This window comes from Myotis yumanensis, unplaced genomic scaffold (assembly GCF_028538775.1).
Source record: "Myotis yumanensis isolate MYYU_CA2020_CCGP unplaced genomic scaffold, mMyoYum1.0.hap1 SCAF_10, whole genome shotgun sequence".
In the NCBI taxonomy this organism is placed as follows: Eukaryota; Metazoa; Chordata; class Mammalia; order Chiroptera; family Vespertilionidae; genus Myotis; species Myotis yumanensis.
Window position 1 is genome coordinate 42,450,516 of NW_027223761.1, and position 7,023 is coordinate 42,457,538.

Sequence of the window (7,023 nt, forward strand, 5' to 3'; positions counted from 1 at the left end):
GAAGGCAGGAAGGGGACAGATGGATTCCTCGGCTCATTCGTCAGACGAGGAAGGCAAAGCCAAGGAGGAAAGCGACTTGCTCAAGGTCAGGAGTTAGTGTTGAAACCAGGCCCCCTGCCTCGCAGTCCAGAACTCTCTGCACTAAAGAGCTGAAGGAACTCAAGGTAGGATCCTAAGCCCAAGATACTTGAGGCCCCAGAGCAAGCCATTTTTCTCTGCCCTGCTCCCACAAGGGTCTGTTTTGGGGGAGGGAAGGGGTCATAAAACATGAGACAGCAATTCTCACACACTCTGGAGGTATCTGACATCCTGAACAGAAACCTTATTGAGGTGAGGAAAGCAGTGCAGCTCCTACAAGATGACCCCCACCCTCAGCATGTAGCTGTCCTAGTCAGCCACAGAAGGAGCCCTCCCACTGCAGCAAGAACCCTCCTTGGTTCCCAGATCTTCCTCCTGGGCAGGTCCCCAGCCCCCTCTGACTCTTGCTGCTTATGCACCAGCACATGAGCTGGAGGTGAGGGGGTGGGGGAGGGACCAGACTTTCCAGGTGCTGGAGACCCACCTCCTCCAGCATCTTGAAGCCCAGTTTCTAAAGATGCCTGAGTCCCCGCAATCCCTGGCACTGTCAGCTCTGGGGTCTCAGGGTTGGGAGGCCCCAGGTTTTGGAAGCTGTTGCACACTCGGGTGACCCTTCCTCTGCCAGAGTCCACTGCACACCAGCTACCTCACTTTGCGGTCAAGAGACAGTCTCGGTCAGCCTGTCAGTCTGTGGCCCAGGTCTGTGGGAGGATGGGGTGGGGGGAGTATTGATGGGAAGTCCCTCAGAAGATGAACCTGCCTTGTACCACTTCTACCCCCCACAGAACCCCAGGGGACATCATGCTTGAGGCTCCTGGGGGAGAAATGAGATTGATGTTTCTATTCCTCCCTCCCTCTCCCTTTCCCTTTCTCTCTGAAGGGGGTCTAGTAGGTAGGTGGAGTCTGGGGCAGATGAATATGAGTGGGGCTAGGTGGTGGTGAGTTTAGAAGATACAAAGAAGGAAAGTCTGTGGTCCAGGGACAGGATCAAGAGGCAGAAAGTGTTTAACAGGTAGAGATTTGTGCATCTTCCCTGTCAGCTCTCTTCCCCATCTACACCTGTCCATGCGTAGCCATCCTCAGGGTCGAGTTCAGATTCCACCTCCTCTTTCTCAACTTCTGGTATGCTGTCCCTCTTCCTTCCCGTGAGCCTCTCAAATGGTAGGCTCCTTCTCTCCTTTGGGTCCCACTGCAGTTTGTGTCTCTCTAAGCGAAGCACCTTCTGCCTAATAGGATGGTTTATCTTCCTCACCAGACTGAAAGCTTCCTATGTGTCCCTACTCTACGGTCCCCCTCCCTCCAAAACAGGGCCTGGGGCAAAGGGGGCATGGCTATGAATGTTGATTGAATCCTATATAATAAAAGGATAATATGCAAATTGACCCTAACGGCAGTTGCTATGATGCGCACTGACCACCGGGGAAGACACTCAATGCTGGAGCTGCTCCCTGGTGGTCAGTGCACTTCACAGAGGGAGCACTGCTCGGCCAGAAGCCAGCTCATGGCTGGCCAGCGCAGCAGTGGTGGCAGCGGGATCTGGGATCCGTGGCGGCTCTAAGGATGTCCCTGTGGGGAGTGGGCCTAAGCTGTTAGTCAGACATCCTCTAAGAGCTCCTGGGCTGCCAGAGGGATGTTTGACTGCCAGCTTAGGCCTGATCCCCCAGGGAGTGGGCCTAAGCTGGCAAGTAGACATCCCCCGAGGGGTCCCAAACTGCAAGAAGGTGCAGGCCAGGCTGAGGGACCTCCCCCCACCCCCAGTGCATGAATTTTCGTGCACCGGGCCTCTAGTGAATGAATAAGTGAATGACTAATGAACGAAGTATATGAGTAAAATGACTAAGGGATAAGTGAGCATAAGTGAACACATAAATGAAATGAAAAGAATAAATAGCCCTCACCAGTGAATAGAGCGTCGGCCTGCGAACTGAAAGGTCCCAGGTTCAATTCTGGTCAAGGGCACATGCCAGGGTTGTGGGCTCGATCCCCAGTGGGGGGCATGCAGGAGGTAGCCAGTCAATGATTCTCTCTCATCATTGATGTTTCCATCTCTCTCTCCCTCTCCCTTCCTCTCTGAAATCAATAAAACTATATTTAAAAAAAAGAATAAATAAATGGTTCAGAGGGTAACTGAGTGCAAGGGGCCACACTGTGCAGGCTGTGGCTTCTAAGTGCAGGTAGGATGGGGCCACATATGACTGCAGGATGGATAAGGGGTGTGAGTCTGGGTGTGGTGCATTTATCCCAGCCAGCAAGGAACAGAAATGGGGAAGGCTCAGAGGTGAGCAACCAACCTCGAACTCCCCCCGGGCAGTCTCTATGTAGCACTGGACCAGGGCCTTGATGACTCAAAGGTGGTAGATCCACGCTCTCCCTCCCCAGGCCCTACCCCTGCCCCAGGGCTGGCCTGGAATGGGAAGACAGGAGGGTGAGGGAGATTCTCCAGGCCAGCCTTTCTCTAGTCACTGCTCCCTCCCCCAGGCAATGAAGGATGGAGGCCAAGTTGGTGCAGACTTTTCTGTCCCTAAGGCCACATGTCTAGATCTTGGAGCAGTCCTGGAAGGTAGAAGGATGGAGGCCAGGAGTTGGGTGGTGGGGTGAGGGTTGGGAGGTGGAGCAGGGAGTGGGCAGAGACAGAAATGTTGAGCAGGGCAGAGTAGAGCTCTGTCTCCTGCCACCATCCCAGCCTTGGTTTTCCTGAGTTGAGTTAATCCAAACTCTGCAGGGGATTTGAGGAGGCACCTACTCATATATAAACACGGAAATCATCATGCAAATTTGAATGGTTCTGGGTCCGTTTTAGGCCTCAGAATAGTACCAGGAGGGCAAGTAGGCCATAGGGGGCAGAGGTTTGAGAGAGAGAGAGAGAGCGCAGAGGTAGAGAGAGTAGGCAAAGTGCTGGACTCAAAGAACACAGGCTGAAATCCCAGCGCTGAGCAGCTGTGTGCCTCAGGCAACTTCCTCAACTTCTTTAGGCCTGAGCGTCTCCAAATTTGAAATGGAGATGGTAATAATGCCTCCTTCCCAGGAGGAGGAACGTAGAGTAGGGGCCTTCTAAATATTTAGGAAATAATTATTTTTATTTCTCTAGTTTTATCTTCTCTCTGAATATTTTATAGTTTGCATATTTACTTTTATGATATAAAAAAGCAGAGCATTTTATTAAATATTTGAAAAGGAGATAAGGAATCGCAGAGATGGGACAGGCAGAAGTATGAGAGAGAATGATGGGCCCTTTCAGCTACAGGTCATAGAAAGCATTTTCTTTGTGCAAAATAAAGAATAAAAACTTTGGGAGGCCAACCTGAGGATGCAGGGTAAGTGGGAGGGGACCGCTGGGCGGGTCATCAGAGAGCAGGCCAGGAGGTGGGGTAGCTGCAAGAAGGGTGGGACCTCAGTGGAGGAATGGGGAGACCCCCAGCTGGCTGCTCTGGGGGGACCCTGCAGCTCACAGTGACTCTGCCCAACCAGGACTGGACACAGGCCCAGAGAACTGAATCCGACCTCAGGTGAAGAAGCCGAGCCCCCCCCCTCCCCCCCAACCCCCATGGAAGCAGCCCTGACATGTTGTCTGCAAATATGCATCAGGCAGCCTGGACAGGCCCAGGAAGTGCCAGGGGGAAAGGGTGATACTTCCAGAATTTGGATCAGCGCTCCAGGAGGGTGACCGAGGTGTCCGTGCCGGGGAGCCTGGAGCCAGGATGTGGTGGGAACTGGGAACCGCAGGCATTTAGTTTCTCGTAAGTGTCGTGTTTTCTCCAAGCTTTTGTACATGCTGTTTCCTGTGCCTAGAACTCCCTCTCCTCCATGTTGCCCCACCAACCTCCTGTTTATCCTTCAGGATTCTGTCCTGCCCTCCAGGTCTCGAGGAAGCTCCCTGATTCTGGGGCCGGGGCTGGGCCCTCTCCTCTGTGCTCTCACAGACCCCTGTGCTTCCTTCCATCATAGGCTGGTGGGCGTCCTGTACAATTACTGTTTGTTTCCTTCTGCTACTCTAGACTGTCAGCACCTGGAGGGACCACCAGTATGCATACCTTTGTTTCCAGGACAGGTGCTTAGTAAATGTTTGTTGAACAAACTATTGACCAACCAGATAAGGGAAGGCCTTCCTCACCTGGGGATCCAGGGACCTCGGAGCTCCAGAGTTGGCCCGTTGCCCTGTAGTGCTGACCTGGAGGCCCTTGCTTAGAGAGATCCGCAGGTAACACGTTTTAAGGGGAATAGCTAGACCTGGCAGTAATACCATCTAAATTAGGGAAGGGCTCCTCTGGCATATGGGGCAGCTCAGTTGGTTGGAATGTCGTCCGGATATGCCAAGGTTGCAGGTTCAATCCCTGGTCAGGGCACATATAAGAATCAACCAATGAATGCATGAATAAATGGAATAACAAGTCAGTCTCTCTCTCTCTCTCTCTCTTCCCCTTCTCGCTCCCCTTCCTTTCCCTCTCTCTAAAAGAAAGCAATCAATAAAAATAAAAATAAATACATTAGGTAGGGACTCCCATGCCAAGCCCGACTGAGTTGGAGGGCAGATAAGGAGAGGTGTGTGAGTCCCTTGGAGGTCTGGCCTCCTCTCTTAGGCCTCTGTCAGCCTTCTCATTCCCAGTTTGTGGGGCACTTTTCCCTCAGCTTCTTAACATGTTTTTTGTGGTTTTTTAAAAAACATTCAACCATGCCTTGGCCCAGTTTATGGCAAAAATATTTGTCTGGAGCTCACAGGGTGTTGGTGGCTGGGGAGGAGAGGGGCATGGACTTCTGTTTAAGCTGGATGACAGGGTTGGAAATTTAGGAAATGACCAGAGCCAGGGAGAGGGAAAGACAGGCCTGTGTGAGAGCAGGAATTAGGAACAGGCTTTCCAGGGAACACACCTGCAAAGACAGACAAGCCAGGGTGTGCAGACAAACGGATGGAAGAGACAGTACAGGTGAAGTCAGGCCTGATGTGGAGGTACTCACAAAGGTGGGGGTTGCGGGATAGTGTGGTTTCTTGGATTTGCAGCAGGAGCAGCAACAGCAAACAAACCAGAAAATTCTCCTGAGAGATTTAGGTGGTGGGGAGAGGTTGTTCAGAGGACAGGGTCTAGGGAAGTGGGGGCAGGAGGTGGGGTGATGGTGCTGGGTGCGGGGGTTGGAAGTGAGAGCTCTGAGGTCATCCCTGAGGAGGTAGAAAACGGCCTTGGGGGAGAGCAGGCTGTTGAAGGGCACAGGCAGGGTCAGGTCCTCTTGGAAGCAGGACAGGTAGAGCTCGGAGCAAGGAAACTTCCATTCCACATCGGCATCGTCCTGTGGGCCAGCAGGTAGGGCCCACTTCTCTGTAAGGACCACTTTGATACCCAGTCCTCCTGTGCACTCAGTCTGCCTCGTTTCCCCCATCCTCACATCTCTTCTGCTCAAGGTGCCAATGACTTTCTTCTCTCCATTAAAAAAAAAAAAATACTGGGATTGAGCCCTGGCCACTTTGCTCAATGGTTGGAGCATCAGCCTGTGGATCAGGGGGTCTTAGGTTCAGTTCCCGGTCAAGGGCATATGCCTCGGTTGCAGGTTTGATCCCGATCGATGTGTCTCTCTCACATCGATGTCTCTCAAACTCTCTCCCTGTCTCTTTCTCCCCCTCCTCCTTCCCTTCCACTCTCTTTGAAAAATCAGTGGAAAGAAATAAACTCTGGTGAGGATTAAAAAAATAGTATCATTATTGATTTTTAGAGAGAGAGGAAGAGAGAGGTAGAGAAACATCTATGAGAGCGGAACATAGATCAGCTGCCTCCTGCACAGCCTTTATAGGGGATCGAGCCTGCAACCCAGGCATGTGCCCTGACCAGAATGGTAACCTTTTGGTGCACGTGATGATCCCCAACCAATTGAGCCACACGACCAGGGCATCTTCTCCCATTTTTATCTCCATTCTGGCCCATCACCCCCATTTCCCCTGCCTGTGTCCTGCTGTCTTCTCTTCCTCCCATTATTTTTATCCTTCTGACATTCAATTCCTGCCCAGGCATTTCTCCAGCCATTAGCTCTAACCTATTCATATCCTTCCCTTTCCCTTTTCTTTTCTTTAAAAAATATTTTATTGATTTTTTACAGAGAGGAAGGGAGAGGGATAGAGAGCCAGAAACATTGATGGGAGAGAAACATCGATCAGCTGCCTCCTGCACACCTTCCACTGGGGATGTGCCCGCAACCAAGGTACATGCCCCTGACTAGAATCGAACCTGGGACCTTTCAATCCACAGGCCGACGCTCTATTCACTGAGCCAAACCAGTAGGGCCTTCCCTTTCCCTTTTCATGTTCCCGTCTACTTTTCTGAAATGCACCCTTCCTCCCAACCATACAGAGGAAAGAGCACTAGTCTTGTACCTGGAGAAACTAACAGCATTACTAGGACCCTCACTTTGCAGATGAGGAAAATGAGGCCGAGAGGAAAACTTGGGTGATCATGGCAATGAGCATGTTGAGCAGCACAATGACCATGATGATGGTAAAGATGCCATAGAGAGCCCGGCCCACAAACTCAGGCACCAAAACTGAGGCGTGTCTACCACGCTGCGCGCCTCCATGCCAAACATGGTCCAGAACAGACCCTGGAATGTCCCGTTGAAACTGGCATGCTGGGACAAAGGGTAGGATGGGAGGGGTTGGAGATGAGCCTGAGTGCCACCCAGACACTCTCCTCCTGCTCCCAAACCCAACCAAAGGCGTTCTGCTTCCATGAAGCCCCTGGAACACCCTGGCTCATAGACACTTGCCATTTCTGAGCTCCAGCTTTCATTCTTTCAATCAGTATTAGTTGAGCACATAGTAGTGCCATAGATGCTAAGGGTACAGCCATGAACAAGACAAGCATGGTCCCTGTCTTCCAGGACCTTATGTTCTAGGGTGGGAATAGGGGGTGAGACGGACACTAATTATAGCAACATTTTAAAAAAGATCTCTTTCATTATTTGTTT

At 51.6% G+C, this 7,023-nt stretch overlaps 1 pseudogene; it reads right to left on the minus strand.

Moving 5' to 3' along the window:
* Nucleotides 1–387: 387 nt before the first annotated feature.
* LOC139018429 (short transient receptor potential channel 2 homolog) lies at nt 388–6,825 on the minus strand (annotated as a pseudogene).
* Nucleotides 6,826–7,023: the final 198 nt, after the last annotated feature.